This window comes from Callospermophilus lateralis, chromosome 13 (assembly GCF_048772815.1).
Source record: "Callospermophilus lateralis isolate mCalLat2 chromosome 13, mCalLat2.hap1, whole genome shotgun sequence".
In the NCBI taxonomy this organism is placed as follows: Eukaryota; Metazoa; Chordata; class Mammalia; order Rodentia; family Sciuridae; genus Callospermophilus; species Callospermophilus lateralis.
The window spans coordinates 110084982-110102604 of NC_135317.1; positions in this window are offsets into that span (position 1 = coordinate 110084982).

The window sequence follows — 17623 nt, forward strand, 5'->3', positions numbered from 1 at the left end:
CCCCCACCAAGGGCACAGCAATGGGAGACGCAGGCAAGGCCCTGGGGAAGCATACTGGTGCGTCCTGTGGGTGTAGACTAGGCTAGCCCCTCGGGAAGCAGTGTGGTCGGTCCCCAAAGAACGAGGTGGATGGTGCAGATGTGGGGTGTCCCCCACCCCCTGGGACAATGCAGGAAGGCTGAGGGGGGCAACAATCGGTTCTGGGAGCCTGAACCCACCAGTGCACCTCCCCCTTGATCAGCTCGCGGTAGCTGCAGGCAGTTGGGGTGTGGCTGGAGGAGGACGTCACTGGGGGCTGTCCCTGGTGAGGGAGGCTCTCTCTGCTTCTTTGTTGACACTTCTCAGCTGCTTCCCTCCCCCACACTCTTCCTCCACGATGACCTGCGGAAGGAGCCTGCTGTCTATGGACTGAACCTCTGAAACTGTGAGCCCCAAATACACTTTTCCTCCTCTAAAATTGTTCTTGTCAGGTCTTTTGGTCACAGTGGCAAAAAAAAAAAAAAAAAAAAAAATTGACTAAAGCACGCATAAGAAATGGAGCCACCATATGATCCAGTTCCCAGTCCTTGGTATTGTTCCTGAGCTAAAGTTAGCACCCACAGTGACACAGTCACATCGATGCTTACAGCAGCACCATTCACCATGGACAAGCTATGGAGCCAGCCCAGCTGTGTGTCAACAGAAAATGGATCAAGAAAACGTGGTGTGGACACACAGTGGAGTTCTACTCAGCCAGAAAGAAGAATGAATCATGGACTTACAGGCAAATGGGTGGAAATGGAGAACATCATGCGGAGTGAGATAAAGCAGACCAGAAGGTCAAGTGATGGCTTGTCCTCAAATGTGGACGGTAGAAAGAAATGATAAAAAGGGGAGCCCATGAGAACAGAGTGGGGATCAGGGGGGCACAGGAAGGGGACTCAGGAGGAGGAAGGAGGGGCGGGAAGGGGGATGCAGAGTGGAATGACCAAGTCATGCCGTGCTACGCCCACTGTGCACGCCTCGTGTGAAGCAGCGACTTAAAATCTGTGGGTAAAAAGGAGGCAGACGAGGAGCAGCCGGGGAAGGCAGAGGGGGAGAGGGCAGCTCTGGCTGAAATGGCGTCACGTAGGTCCCACACCAACAGGAGCCAGTGTCAGGGACAGCTGTGATCACAGACAACACATCCAAAACGTCAGGTGGAAAAACAAGCGTGACGTCAAAGGCCAACTGTAGCAGAACCACCTGGTCAGCAGACAGGCTTGCTGCCCAGCGGGCAGCTTCCTCAAGGTCGGAGTGGGGTTCCAGGGGCCGTGGCTGTATCCCCCACAGGCCGCTGTGCCCTGGCCTGGTACGTGTGCTGAGAATGCAGTGGGCACTGGCCCCGCAGGCCCTGCTGCTGACCGTCGCATGCCGCCCATCCAGCACTAGTCTCAGGTGCTCGGGCCCCTGAGGGGCAGCCCAGGCTCTAAGTAAGTTCTCCTGAGTGGGCAGGACAGGCTCATGGCCTCTTCTCACACAGCCTCAGGAGTCAGCGTCCACTCCTGTGCCCTCTGCACTGAAGGAGGCCTCCCCAGGCCTCTGCTTCGCCAGCCCACGGGAGATGGATTGCACGGCAGACCTGCAAGGTGTTGAATATTCCTGGTGAAGGAGGCCAGTGTCCGGCTGCAGGTAGGTCCCTGTCAACTTCCACAGAAGATGGAAAGCCGTCGTGGCACAGCTGAACGCGGGCCGTGAAGTGGAGCCCACGGTGGGCCACGGAGGTCGAGGGAGGCTCCTCCCCCAGGCCCTGGCTGCGCTGTGTTTTCTTGCAGCAGTGGAAGCCCCTGGGCGGCGGCAGCAGGGAGCGCAGGCCATCCACACCTCTGTGCCATCTCTGGGGTTCAGGCTGGCTGCTTCAGGGGACCTGCAGTGAGATGCCCTTCCCACGGCCTGGGCCTTCCCACCTCACATCCCTGCCCTCTGCAGAAGTCGTCAGAGCAGGAAGTTGGTGAGCAGCAGAGCAGCTTAGGGAATCCCTGAGTCCTCCTGCAACCGAAGCCCACCCACCTCTTGTCTTCAGACTCAGGCTTGTTAGCCCACTTTGTGTTGCTGTAACAAAACACACGGAACTGGATCCTTTATAAAGAAGAGACGTGTCTGGGCTCAAGATCTTGGAGCTGAGGCAGTCAAGGACAAGGTGCCCGCATCTCCCCAGCTCTCCACGTTGGGTTTGTGCCACGTCTCGTCACAACACAGCAGAGGAGCCCAAGGGGAAGCTAATGTGCAAAGGGAGGCGTGTGTCCAAGAGCAGGGCAGAGCCCGGCTTGCTCAGGAACAACCAGGCCTGTGGCAGCTGAGCCAGTCCCACGAGACCTGGCTCATGCCAAGAAACCTAATCCAGTCTCTAGAGAACATCCCTGCCCCAAGGAAGACACCAGTGCGCCCTGAGGGTGCTGCCCTGGCCTCACATCCCACCAGCCCCCATGAGCTCCCTGCCTCTCAACACTGTCACCTCTGGGATCAGTTCCCAGTGCGTCACCCTTGGAGGAGCCGACCATTTCCAGACCACAAAATCCCGAAGGCAGAACCAGCTGCAGTGCCTCCTGGAGGGCAGGAAAGACGCTGCCCCCTGTGGACGCACGCCATGGCTCCACCTGGAGGGTAGGACGGGCGGTGTCCGCTGTGGATGCACGCTATGGTTCCTCCCGGAGAATAGGACGGGTGCAGCCCCCTGTGGACACACGCTGTGGCTCCTCACGGAGAATAGGACGGGTGCAGCCCCCTGTGGACGCACGCTGTGGCTCCTCACGGAATATAGGACGGGCGCTGCCCCCTGTGGACGCACGCCCCTGCTCCTCCTGGAGAATAGGACGGGCGCTGCCCCCGTGGACACACGCCCCTGCTCCTCCAGGGAGGAGTGCCACGTCGTGCGTCCGTCCTGGGCTCCCCTCCAACCGCATCCGTCTAGCCCCTCTTTGGAACAAAGCTGCTGCTGGGCCTTGCTGAGAGCCCCACTTTCCCTGGACCACGGCACCAAGCACCCCGGAAGGCCCTGGACTCCTGCTCTCTCAGGCCCCAGACGGCACCCCACAGACCCTGCCACCACCCGGCACAGCCGTAATGCTGCCTCCCACCGAGTACCCATGCCCCAGTCTCTGACGGGCCACCCTCCAGACCAGACGGCATCACAAAGCAGAGCCGTGGCCACTCTCGACAGAGCCTGGGACCAGGGCCTCCCCAACGTCAGCTCCTGGGCCCTGGCCCTGGGTCCTCCTAGGTAAGTCCTCCCCACCAGGCCAAGGAGTTCTCCGGCTGTGCGTCTGTCTCCCCGTGGCTTCTCTAGTGCCCGGGATCATGCTGATTTCATCAAGTCCACAGTTGGTCTTACTAGTTTAGAATCTGAGTCACTTTGAATTCCTAGAGTCAAGTCTGAAGACCATGAGAGATCCAGTCTTAGACCTACAGACAAGGAAGCAAGCCTTCAAAACTAAGTTGCTCCCAGGATCCTTACGGAGGAGGAAGCCCTGGGTCCTGGCGGCTCAGGCCGAGGACTCCTGGTTGATGTCCTTCTGCCCTCCCTGGGCCTCTGCACCTCGGGGTCCCAGGGCCCCCATTCCTGCATGAGGATGCTCTCTGTGTCTATCCAGCTGTGACTGTGCTCAGTGCATGCTCCCCCTTGCAGCCCCACTGAGGAGTAGTGGCCTGTGGACGCCTTGCCCAGGGTGTCTGATTCTCAGACGAGACCAGGGCGGTCAAGAAGTTCCCCTCAACTGGTGCCTCCTAGTGGCCATGCACACTCTGATTTCTAGAGTGGGGTGGGGCGTGTGACTCCGCTGCTCCCTGGAAGCCCAGGGCAGCCCCCTACCGAGCAGCAGGCAGGCAGCAGTGCCCCACGGCGCCTCGAGGGCTCAGAGGGGCTGCAACGTCTGAACTCTGGCAAAGTCAGAGCACTCCTGTGTGGACGGCAGCCTGGGCCATCCTCCTCCAGTTCCTGACAAGAGGCTGTGTAACAGAAGCCACCCTGGAGTAGGAACAGCTCCCAGGGAACCTGCAGGCAAGACTCCGGCCCTCAGGGGAGTGGCTTCCTGGGAAACTGCTGTGTGACCCCTCTCCTGACTCCTCCTTTACAGAGTCCTTCGACTAGAGACGGAGCAGCTGATGCACCACTGTCAACTTCACAGGGGCTGCCAGGGGCATTTCTTGGCATGAGTCACCAGAGGGGGTGGCTTTCCATGAGTGGGCCCTGTGGCTGGCTTAGCTGGTGCAGCTCATGCCTGGACCCCCTCAGATGACCCAGGGGGCACGTCCCTGCCTCCTTAGGCTGCTCTCAGCACCGTGGACATGGCCTTGGACCTGAGCCTTCCAACACCTGCTCAACATCTTTTCCAGATACCAGCTTCTTTCTCCTGGGACCCTGGCTCATCTGCTGTCCTGGGCTGGATCTCAGCACCATGGGTGCCTCTAAACAGCAACCCCAACCAGAGACCCTCACTGCTACACCTGAGAACTGTTACTGCAGTTCAGAGAATTGCCATCAAACAAGCAGGTCCTCAGAGCCTGCCTGTCAGAGAGGGAGGCCCCCAGGACTCCTCCAGGCTGGTCCAGCTTTGCTCGCACCTAGACTTGCCAGATGTCCCTCTGAAGATCTGAAGAGTGGCTCATTTACTAACTGCTACTTTAGGAGGTTGATAGGAACCCAGCAGCCATGGACACCCTTAGTGGTCTGGAGCAGGCGGAGATCACTGAAAGCCAGATGGGTGACAAAGATGAAGTCCATATGTGCATACCAACCCTCAACCAGAGGTACAACAGAAACAGGAGCTCAGTCAGCAGGGGAGTGGGCACCCTGGCACCATCACGCCTCAGCCGTCAGGAGTCGGCGTCCCCGAGGTAACTCCAGAGCAGAAGTAAATCAGAGCCGGGCAAGGTGGGATGTGGCAGCGCCCTTGCATGTGGCAGCGCCCCCAACAGTGAGTGCAAGTGTGGGGTAGGCCAGTTTGAAGGCCAGGGGCAGGGCGTCTACTGCCCAGTAGGCTGCCCATAGATGGCAGAGCTAAGAGCTGGCCCTGGCAGAGACATTTACAGCAAGTAAATGCAGTGCATCTTAAGGCCCTGCACAGTACCATGTGCCCAGTGCCAGAGAGGAAGGGGCCTCTCCCTGTCCTTCTCCCCATGTTTCACTCGATAGCTCCTCACAGTGTGGTCAGTACATTGGCAGCCACCCCCAGAGCTATGAGCCCCTGGGCACATGCCTTGGAGAAAGGCTGGCTGTCAGTCAGGGGTGCAGACAGGGGCTGGTCCACCCAGCCAGATTCAGCCCTTGTTATGTTTGAAAGCATGACTTTGGCCATTCCTTATTAGTGCATATGAATTGTGAGGGATCATGGGCTCACTCTGGCATGTTTGCACACACATGTGACGTGTTGGAATCAGACAATGACTAGCTTTCACTCATTAGTGGATGTTGGTGCCGCGGCCTCCTGGCACGCTGTCCTGGGAACCAGGCAGAGGGGAGCCCTGCCGCAGTCTGGCTGGGCACAAAATAACCGAGCCACCACGAGGCACTTGTAGGTTCAAACAGGAACTCCTTTATTGCCCGAACTCGCTCAAACGCCACCCACGCGGGCCTTCCAGGAACTCCCTCCCCCGGAACTTCACCAACCAACACAAACTCCCCAGGAATCCCTGCGAGAACTCCAAAGTAGCAGGCGCCTGAGGCAGACATCAGGGGTCTATATACAATTGAATACACAGCTTAACTTAACCATCATCATCTCAATGGCTCACCTCTCAGGTGCCACCCCTACTCGGCTGTGGCCCTCAACAGCCCTCAACAGCCCGTACTGCCTTGCACTGTCTGACCCACACAGCACATCAGTACAGTGCTCTGGCACGAGACCTGAGCACAGGCCCCAAGCCAAGGCCAAGCAGTGCTCCAAGGCTGACTCCCTGCGCCTGGCCACGGGGTCCACCATTATTAAATCCTCAATGCTTTCTTTTCTTCCCCTGTCTCGACAGCATGCTGTACAGACAGTTCTGGTATTCTAAAAAGAGCTGGGCACAGAGGCCCTGGAGGCTGTGTGCCCTAGACGTGGGGCCCACAGAAGTGGTTCCAGATGCAGAGTAATATTTTCAGAGCTTGGAGGCTCTCGGAGCCATCTCCCTCACACTTGGAACGTTCACATGGTGTCCTGGTTGTGAGAAATGTCGCAGGGACGCAGTTGCCGTCAGCAGACTGACACTGCGACTGCGTTTGCAGGAGCACTGTTCACACTCTGCACTGTGCACCACTGACTCCATCTGCCAGGATCCAGGGTAAAGCGTGCAGGCTTTCCTGTGTTAAAGAACTCTGGGGAGAGAGGCCCCGCAGCTCTGCTCCCAGAACATGGCTCCCGCCAGCACAGGTCACCCGAACAAACGTGGGCCGGGCTCTGGTCATGTTCTGCTGGTCTCTGACGTGCTGCCCGTGTAGCCCCTCTGGTGGATTGCAGACATGGATCCCCCAGCACACTAAAGGGTTCACGCGCACAGCAATGAACAATCTCCACATTTATTTACTGTTGTGCCGCAGTCTGGCTGGGCACAAATCAGGAGCCACTCACAGCTTTGTAGATTCAAACAGCAATTCTTTATTCCCGATCTCACACCGGCCTTCTACAAACACGTTCTGGGGAAATCCACGTTCTCTGCCCAAATCCACACCCCATGGGCTTCTGTCTCCCAAATATATTCTGAATCCCATGAGAACTCAAGGGGAACTCAGGCAGCAGGATACGCCCTATTCTAAACGGGGAATGCCCTAATCTCGGATTATGCTAAACTGGGAACACCCTAAACCCTAAACACGGATCCACCCTGGTCCTTGAGCAAGGTCACCTTACATGCAATGTCACTGCAAAATGTCCTATTTCCATGAGTCCTTCCACTAAAGAAACATGGGGTACGCTGTCAAGGATATTGTCATACCTACTTGGCTGATGGCTCCCAGCATCTCCCCCCTTCTGATTAATTAAACAACAAGTAATGTGGCTTAAGGACCGTGCCTGGTAGGTTGTCCAATTCAACATATGGTTTTTACCCGTCATTGGAAAACTGACCTTTAGGCGTCAGCCTCCTGTCTTAGGTTGATACCACTGCAACTGGATCATACCCATCACTGACTACCGGTCCAGCGTACAGCCATACTTGTGGATAGGTCTATGCACCAGTGGGGGGGTGAGGTTCTTTGCCTCACCTCTGTTGGCCCCCAAATTTGGCCTTGGTGCCAGTTGGGGAGTGAGGTTAATGTGGCTTAAAGACCGTGCCTGGTAGGTTGTCCAATTCAACATATGGTTTTTACCCGTCATCGGAAAACTGACCTTTAGGCGTCAGCCTCCTGTCTTAGGTTGATACCACTGCAATTGGATCATACCCGTCACTGACTACCGGTCCAGCATATAGCCATTGGCCCCCAAATTTTAGACCATCACTAGCAGAAGGGAGGAGGATACAGAAATGCCACGACACCAAGCCAATTGACAGCTCCTTTGGAAAAATTGCATCACTGGTGACACCATCAGCAAAGATATGCCAGCACTACCACAATTCGCTGTACCAAACGATAGTCACATAGTCCAGGCAAGTTCTGTAAGCAGTTCAAAGTGGAGGAATCTATCAATATGTCCATCTCCTCCCAAAGTCCGTTTCCTCCCAAAGTAAGTTGACTCCTTGATTGAGCATTACTTGTTGAGTTATATTCATTGATGCATCAGTTTATACAGTTTACTGTGATAGCTATCATAGAAGCTGTAGTTTGGTTTTATCTTTGTCTTCACTGGCACTGGGATGAAGATAGGAATTCTGGCAATGATGCTAAAGAGACATTATCCTGAACAGAATTATTAAATATAATGAAAAGGAAAGGTGAAAGTAAACAAACAGATCTGTTATACCCACTTGGAGTGGGGAAGCTGTACCTGGTTGGCTCTGCAGGAAGGTGGAGGCAGAGCAGCATCCCTCTGTGTGGTCACCATTCTACTTACTGAGCACCCTGTGCTCTGTGGTGTGTCATCAAGATATGGGGACACTTTTCAGGCAGGTCCCCGCCCACATGAGTGCAACCTGAAGGAGGACCCAGGCTGATTCCTAGGAGCCCAGATTCCGGTCATCTTTCTACTTTTAACCCAGTTTACTTTTTTCCAGTGCTGGAGATAGGATCCAGGCCTCACACACACTAGACAAGCCTCTGTCGCCAAGCTGCACCAACCCTGTCAGCGTGTGCATGACGTGTGTACACGTGACAGATGTCTGCAGCCTGCCCTGCCAACCCCTCCAGAGCGGGGCGCTTACTCACCTTGGCCCCACCTACGGGGCCAGAGCATGCCTATTTGTTAAAGATAACGGCAGGCAAAATGGCCTGTTTCTTGTTGAGAGGTGGAGCAGAAGGGCGGGCGAGGCGATGGCTCTTTCTTCCTGCCCTCCCTTCCTGCTGCGAGCTCTGTGTGGGCCCAGGTCTGAGCGACTTGGCCTCCCCCACTCACTCAGCTCCGCAGGGCCATGGTCACCAGCAGCGCCAGCCATCGCTATCGTGCATCCCTAATAGCGGCATAATCAAAAGTTATGATGCATTTTTCTGTAATCACAAGAAATGATACCACTTAGTGCTAAGTAAAGCGAATTCCCCACACAAAAAAGGCAAAAGCATTTCAATTTTCATTTTGAAGTGAGTGAGTCAGAATCAATCTGGTGAGGCAGTTAGCGGCCACCGCCTGCCCTCGCAGTCCCAACAGGCACACCCTCGTGACAGCAGCCAAGCCCAGGTCCCAGGCTGGCTGTGCGGCGTGTTGAGGCCTTCTGATTGTGCATGCTTAAATCAGGTCGTAGAGGCCATCCAAGAAGCACCAACGGGCCTCTGCCAAGCAGACCTCTCTGCCAGTATCCAGAACAAATACAGACATGCTGGTGTGGAGTTTCTAACAGAGCCTCCCGCGAGCCTCCTGTGAGCCACCAGAGCCTGGGAGTGCCAGAGGGAGGGAGGGGCGTCTTCCTGTGCAGAGCGCTGTGCCTGTTTCCTCACTGCCTCCCCAAAGTGAGGATGTGGGCTGAAAGGAGGCCAGGGCACAGCTTCAGCTGGGTTCAGAAGACCGGCTCCCCCCCCTCCGCACATGTCCACATTCCTTCTTCCCTGGGACCCGTGGAGACCATGGGCAAATATGTCTCTAATGTGGTTTGGTGCTGAGACCATAAGTCACCACGGTGCATCTTCTGTAATCCCTTTGTTCCTCTTCTGTCTTCAATTCCTCAGGTGGGTGTGCCCTGTGTGTGCATCTGTATTGTGCAGATTTTACCCAGACTTGGGCTTTCCAAAAAAATATTAGAGCACAATAAAAATGCATGTTCTCTGAATTAATAGACATTTTTAGATTTTTGTTTTCTGTGCATTTATTTATTTAATCCAAGGTTTCCACAAGAAAGCCACAGGGGACTGTGAAGATGAAGCCCCCAAGCCCCTCTGGGGTCAGCAGATGCACTGGGTGACCAACAGGCATCCCTTTGGGCACTTCCACAAGCTGCAGGTAACCACAGCGGGTGGGCACAGTCACTGGGACAATCTGCTGGGAACAAAGTCAGTTCAGGAATGTGCTGCCCACCTCTCTTATGTGTCAGACTTAACATGAGTGCACCTGCACCCCAGCCGTGATCCAACGCACCCTCTGGGGGCAGTTGGAGCCATCGTGTGCCATTTCTAAAGCAGGAGCCAAACCCAGATTCAGACATCACAGTGTTGACAATGGCAAAATTCGTTGAAACCATTTGTGGGAAAAAATACTTTGTTCTTCTAGATTGAAAAGTAACCTGGATCTGTGTTTTATCTGAAAGAATGCTTTCTGAGACAAGTTGGATTTTAAAAAACTTCAACGAGGAACGTTTCTGCTGGAAAACCCTCGGACACAGTGACTGCTGCACAGGCGCAGGTGCAGGCGCGAGGGTCGGAGAGGCACTGGCCCAATGCTCCCCGAGCGAGCAGGGGACATGGTCTCGGAGTTGGAGGGAAATTGTTTCTGGTTTTGCTGTTTTCCTGCATACCACTTATAAAGCAGCATGAACTACAACTCTCCAGGGACATCTGAGTAACCGTGAATGGACAGGAGAGGCTGAGTCGGCCGGGTGAGAGCCTGTGGGGCCTGCTGAAAACCATCGCAGTGCAGGGGAGGGACAGCCACTGAGAGGCTGCTGGACGCTGGGATGCCAGGGAGGTCCAGGGGCGGGAAGGAGCTGTGGCTTTCGACTCTGGGGACAGATGAAGCCGTTGAAGCCGAGGGAGGCGCTCACTGTTTCCCCTTTGAGACGGTTGCAGACTGTTGACTAAACCAGGCTTACCAGCCCCCCCGGGGCTCAGCACCTGAGACATGGGGCCAAGATCCGGCCAAGCCCTTGCTTGCCAGGTCCGCACACTGGCATGGGGCAGAACCCCACAGAGGAACAGGGGCCTCTGGTGGGCAGGACCTGTGACCTGAATCTATTTAAGATTAGGTGTTTCAAAGCCCAGCGTGGTTTCTAGCAGCACTCACAGCATTCAAACCCTGAACGTACTTGCGAGAATAGTTCGGGCTGCGTCATGGTGCCCCACCTTCCTCCTCCAAACCTGCTTTTGGGCAATGGAACACAGCCGGCAAGTAGTCCCCAGGGGCAGATGTGCAGCCTGTTAAAAGCAATTGAAATAAGAGCTCATAATGGGATACAATTGTGGAACAGTAATTCTGTTACTTGATACATAGAATGTTCTCTTTTATATGAACTAAAGAAGAAATTATCACCTTAAAAGGTGGTTTTGGAGGAAGAGCTGATCTGCCAGTGACTAGGAATAAGCCAGTGTACTTACTCACCCTGGGCAGACCTGTTGGCACCACGCCTGTGCCTCTCATTCAGAACAGAGCTGCAGGCTGCCCGCAAGGGTAGCTGGTGATGGGCTGGCCGTGAAGGGACTCAGGCCACCTGTGCCTTGATGACAGGCCCCACCTGTGGCACAGCTCCTCCAGATGGGCCCGAGGAGAAGAGGAGAGTGGAGATGGGGGACACTGCCCCTGTCCACGGGGCACGACCAGTTCTCCCCCAGACCTCCTTGATTCAGTCAGCATTGCTGACAACGGTGACTCTGAACTTGCCGCGCCGACATCCAATTTCATCCAGGCCCAGCCCTCAGGGACTTGGGAAAGAAGGTGTCGGTCCTCTGGCCCTGTGGCCTTGGCCAGCAGCCATGGGAACCAGGATGTGCATCACTCGGGAGTCACCCAGCTGCCCCCAGGATGGGCTGGGAGAGTGGAAGAAGGGAGTCCTGTCCCATGAGCGTCAAGACCACCATGAGGAAGAGTAGCTCCAGCCACGGCTCCAGCCTCATGTCCCCACTGGAGATTTGGGCACAAAGAGATGCATGAGGCCCTGCCTCCAGCTACCACAGGGGCCCTAAAATGTGCTTGAATAAAACTCGGACGGGGTCCTCGGCTTTGAAATGCAGGATAGGGACATACTAGAACCAGACCTGCGTGAGCCTCGTAGGAGACTTGAGACCTCTGGGCAAGCACGTGCCTGCCAGGAGCTTGCGTCTGAGGCCCTGGCACAGCCAGCAGGGCAGGGAGGACTGGGGAGGCTGCACAGGGAGGAGGGAGCAGGCAGAGGCTGCTCCCATGCTCTTTCTGCATGTGAGGTTTTTGTAAGATTTCCTTAGAGAAAAAGCTTAGGGATCCACCAGTGTTAAAAAAAGAGGCTCAGCTCCCTCTTGCCCCAGCTGAGCCCAAGACACTGCTCCAGCCAGGAGATCCCAAGGACTGTGCTTCAGTGTGGTGAGGCCAAATTCTGACTCCAGGATTCTTGCCACCACCCAGACTGCCTCTGTTTGCACAGCCTGATTCCCTGCGAGATGGTCTAATTAAAATTGTGACTATTTTGGTTTTAATCTTGAGACTAATTATTTTATGTTAAATGTCTTGGTGGCTAATAAAAATGAATCATATGCATAAAGACAACATTGAGTTTGATCAATGGTTTAAACAGTGCTTGGACCTTCTGCCTTTCTGCCTGCATGGACTTCAGCGCTTTAGCCTGCTGCTGGCAGAGAAGCTCCTCCATTTCTGAGGGAAAATGCCCAATAGCCTCTTCCTCAAGGTGGAGGTTCTTGGAGGGAGGTCGCCGTCTCACACTTGCCAGGTGTGATTGCTTGTGGCCAGGCTAGAGCACCCCTGGAGCCACCAGCGGCTCCCACGGTTGTGATCCTCCACCTGCTCAGACACCACCTCTGGCTTCGCACCCCAGCCTTGGACTCAGGGCCACCCAGAGCCCCAGGAGGGTCCCCTGCTAGCCTCTGACATCTCCCCCTCCAGGACAAGGGCCGTGAGCTCTGTGCTCTCATGCCCAATGGAGCTAGAGCCCCTTGCACTTACTGAACTGAATCCCCTCAAGGAGAGGATGCTGTGTGGACAAACTATTGTTCTATTTCAAAGAAGAAATGAGGGGACAAAGATTGACTTACCTGAACCTGTGCCATACTCAAACCATGCAGCCTGGATCCAGAGTCTGGAGTGTGGGTGCTCGAGAGGCAGCTCAGATCCAGCTGGGTGGAGCAGAGCAGAAGTCAGGCCTAAGGAAACAGCAGCAGCACCGGAAATCAGGATGACCAGAACCTCCTCCTACAAAAAGAGCCAGGGAGGAGAAAGGTGGGCAGAGGGTGGGGAGGGCGTGGGTCCCCTGCAAGAGGCTGAGAACAGACCAGGGCTCTCAGGAGCAGAGAAGTAAAGGGCAGTGAGGAAGGAATCATTTAGATCAAGGGGAGCTCGCTGGACCCTGGAGAGCTGGGATGCAGAGAGCCTCAGGCCCAGCACAACTGAGAGCAGGCCAGGTGAGAGCCTGGGCAATGAGGAGGCAGAGCCAGAGGCCCCGGGCACATCTTTATCTTCCCAGAGCACCCAGCACAGCTCCCCCTGGGCCCTGGGCTTCAAGGACCTGCCACCTGGCTGACGACCTTCAGAACTGCATGTAGCTGCATTTTCAAGATCCACTCAGGGCAGAGCGTAAGTGCCGTGGAGATTTATAGTGGCCAGACAGATGTGGTCCTGCTGCAGTGGAGCTGTCTGTCAAGCACAGAGTTGTGCTCATGCTGGGGACAGAGGCTCCCTGGCTCTGGATGGACCGCACTGAGCCCCCTGCTGGAAGCCTCAGCATGAGGCGGAGGCAAGTAAGCACCTTTTCCTCTGCCTTTGAAATCACCCTGGTTTGATTTGTGGCAGTGCCTGGAAGGCAGAGCTTTGAAGCCTGGGACACCTTGACACTTTCCTGTCCCTTCTCTGAAAGGACACCAGGCTCTGTGGAAGCAGGAGTGCAGGTTTTGAGGAAAGAGGGATGCCCATGGAGACCAGGCTGCCTGCTCATCAGTGAGGAGAAGTTTGTCTGACGGAGGCTCGTGGGGAGGGGGCCGCCGAAGCCCAGTGAAACCCATCTCCACTTTCTGCCTCCTGCTTGCTCTGCCTCAATGCATCTGTTTCCATTTGAAGCAAATGAAAACCTCTCTTCCCTGTTGACATCAAAGCCAGAGCGCTGGGCTCGGCTCATTGTCACAGCTGCTGTCATTAATAACACTTACAGCAGTGATTACAAGGCCATCTCCTCAGTGCTGCCAAGAGAGACATGCAGGCAGCAGACAACAGGGCCAGGTCCCCAGTGCAGGGGAGGCTCCTGCCATGCTGGCCTCACCAGCCCAGGCAGAGCACAGAGAGGTGCCCGCCCAGCCTGTGCCATCGGCTGCCTCTCCAGGCTCCACATCTGTGTTCAGCTCCCACCAGTGTGCCTGCAACACGGGGCCGTCCATCTCCTTCCCTCTGCACCTGCTCTCCTCACCCTGCTGAGTTTGAGTGACAGACAGTGGTCTTCAGTGGCTTCCACAGCACAGAGCCCTGCACGGATTGAACTGCCCCATCTCCACACAGACCTGGGGCCTCAGGAAGAAGGCAGACTGGAGCCTGGGAGGAAAAGGACTTGGTGCCACCTTTCCTTTCTTCAGCTTGTAGGGGTTCACAGGAACCAGGCAGGGCGGAGGCTTCTGGTGGCAGAGGGCTGACCCTGCCCACGGGGATCCTGCCTGAAGCATCCTAGAGGATGGGGCTGAGCTGAACTTAGCTGGGGGTGGAAGGAAATGACAACAGCCTTGCAAATGTTTAAGGCTGGTAAAAATAGCTGTGGAGCTGCAGGCAGTCCCCGCTCCCAGGCTTGGCATAGACTTGGCACTCACACCCTGACAGAAAAAACAAAGACAATCTGCAGAACTGTATCGGAACACAGTGCTTTGTGCCCCTCCTGGCCACATCCCCCGTCCACACACCGTCTGTCCACAGCACCTCCATCCCTGCCCCTTAAACTCCTGTTAGTGTGCTGCCCACTGGCTCCCCACGGCCACCATGCAGCTGCCCAGGCGGCGCCTCCGCCCACCATGTCTTGTCCGTGTCTTCACTCATCTTTGCAAACTTAGCCCTGGTACCATCCCATCTAAGAAAAGTCACTTGCCCTTCCTAGTGGCACACTGATTCCTCCCGCTCAGGCCCAGTCTGTCTTCTCTGTGCTTCTGTTACACGCCATACAAGGCACTGACAAGTGTCTGCTGACATTCCCACTGTCTCTTGGAGTTATGCTGAATTCCATGCCAGCAAGGATTGTGATTTCTGAGATTAGCACAGTGACAGGCACATGATCTGCTCTTGGCAACAGTGTGATGAATGAATAAACTGTCTTCAACTGATTCAAATCCACTGGGGCACAGGGCAGGCTCTGCATGAACTGAAGCGCAAGCCACCTGTCGGGCTAAGCATGCACACACTTATCACGCACAGGAGGGCCAGGAAAGGCAGTGCGCAGACAGTGACCACAAGCCCAAGCTCACGCCACCAGAAAACAGAGGCACAGGCAGTACCCACAGGGGGCCTGAGCAGCAGGGAGGGTCAGGTGCGCTGCTTCCTGGACAGTATGCCCCACCTACCTCCACTGCCCAGCCCCACTGAACCTGGGAGGCTGTGGGCCCGAAGATGTTCCCATGGAACCGTGGCTGCCTGAGAGGGTGGGGAGACCCTCACTGCTCTTCAGCAGAGGCAGACTCTCTTCATCAGCATCTGCACAGGGCAAGCACCGCCTGGAAGTAGTGCTGTCCCTAAAAGCCAACATGCATCATCTCTAGAGTCACTAAGGTAAGTTTGACTTTTGCCTTAGATTCTTCAAACCTAAAAAATGCATTCTGAGTGGTCAGTTATATTCATTAGCACCCTGATTGCTAATTTTAATAAAGCTTTCTTTTTTCTACATTTTACAATTGTTTTGTCTCTGTGTCTAATTTTCACTATTGTTAGCTATCTCGGATCCATGCCAGATACAGGCCAGTTATAAGTCAAATGCTAGATATAGAAGAGCAGTGGACAGCAGGGGACCTCACGAGCTTAATCTATTTGTTTGAACCACATGAAATTGTGAACGTTCTATCCTTTTTATCAAAAATGGTGATCCTTAGCCTAATCTGGATTCCTATGGGCCAACTTCAGAACTGTGGGGATTTCTAGCATTCCCTGATCCTGTGGACTCTGGCGTGATTTACATGCAAGCCCAGCTACAGGTCAGAATCATCTGTGAGCTCTAAAACGTCAGTCTCCGCCCCTCACCACACTACCTGAGCAATTAAGCCAGAGTCCTGAAAATAGATGAATCTCCCTAAGGGCTGGCCCTGGGCATCAGGTTGTACCAGCTCTGCAGGAGAACCCCTGCACAGCCCCTCGGCAGGGCCTGCTCCATGTTCAGATGCTTGCACCTGCAGAGCTGGGGTGGAGCTGGTGCCACCAAGGTCATCTGATGGTGGAGCAGTCCCGGAGACACCCTGGGCACCCAGCTGTCCTTGGAAACAGAGGCTAGCCTACAGCCTGATGCTCCTGCTTAGAGCCCCAGGCGCTGGCCATTCCATTTTCAATCCTGTTGTTCAGGTGACCTAGGGATGATCTGAGGACCCTCCGTCCCATGTCCCTACCTGTGGCATCACCAGAGTGTGTCTTCCCCCCTTGCTGGCTAGGCATGAAAGTCATCTAACAGAGGATCTCTCAGGACTCTGGATGGGAAACTTGGGTGCTGAGCAAAGTGTTCTACAACAGAGAGGCTAGAAAGAAGCCTATTCTCCTTCCAGGTTCCTCAACCCTGCCTTGGACCTGTCTAAACAGGCCTGTGCTTTAGCTCTGAATGCCCAGCAATGGCCACCATGCCTGCAGAACTGGCATTACCTAGATCAGCCTGGCCTAGCCCTTAAGAGCCAGCGACATACGCCTGGCACTGGGCACCCCAGGCTGTGCCCTGTCAGGACTCCGCAGCCTCCCAGGGGCCACTGCTGGGTGATGTTGAAGGTGGACATTTGGCGCGTTGGTTCCACGCAGGCCTTATTAGATAGCAGGCTCCTGGTGATGGATTGGCCCGGTGCTGCACTTGGACTCTCAACGCTCTGCAGGTTTTTCTAATTTAGTTTTGCCATGGCTCAGCCAAGATGGGATTCGGGGGAAGAAAAGAAAAGAGGGAGAGAGTGCTTGTGTGGTGGCAGGTTCCGGCCTGCCTCTTCCTGCTCTGAAGTGAAGGCCTTTCAAGCTGCCACCTCGCAGCCTCCCGTCTCCCTCGGGGAACAGCTCCTCACAGAGTGCCTGGTGCTTTCATGATGACTCCCCATCCATTATGAATAGCTGCTGCTTTGGTCCAAAGCATCAGGGTTTCTTTTCTTCCTCCTTTCAAGTTGGGACTTAAATGTGCACACATGCACACTCCCACGCCTCCCACACCACCAGCCACGGCAGCCGGGCAGGCGGAGGGCAGGAGAGAGGGTGTGGGAGAGGGGGTGGGAGAGGGGATGGGTGTCCTGTGAGGGCCCTCAGCCCTGCAGGCACCAAAGACTTCAGATCCCCTGCTGAGGAGCACCCCAGCAGCTCTAGGGCTGCTCCAAGAGGGGCAGCTCTGCCTGCGCTCTGTGTCCCCATTGGCAACTGACATTTCTTACCTGCCCAGTGCAGCCTTGATCTTTGCCAGCTCAACTTCCTGACTCCCCAGCTTGCCTAATCCGTAGGTGAGCCCTCATCAAAGGCACAGAAAGCAAAGGGTCCTGTGGCCCTGCAGTCTGCCAGGGCTGCTGACCACACCCCGAGGGCGGAAAGTGGGAGCAAATGACCCAGGAAGCTGCTGTGCCTGCTTGGGCGTGGGCAAGCAGGTGTGCGGCGCTTTCCCCACCGCACACCTGATTTACATGCAGAAGTCACTGTTTCTTAAAGTGCTTCCTTCTCCCAGCACCTGTGGGCGCTTCGAGGGGGCGGTTTGGCAGGCCTTCTTTTCAGAGCTGGGACAGCCTTGAGATACAGCACAGCTTTCTCCCTCCCTCCGCTCTTCCTCAAGTCTCTCAACTTCTACAGCAATAAAATGGGTGATGTTGAGAGCCACAGCCGAAGGGGCCCCAGCAAACTTCCAGCTGCCAACTGATTGACTCCTCTGCGGTGATGCTCATTGGGCTGTTTCCCTGCCCTTTCAGACCACGGAGCTTCTCATTGGGGGACTTTTTTTGGCTCCGCCCACACCACCCAGCCAATCGGCCTCAAGAGCAGGAGGAGTGGGGAAGGTTGAGAGGTTTGTGGGAAGC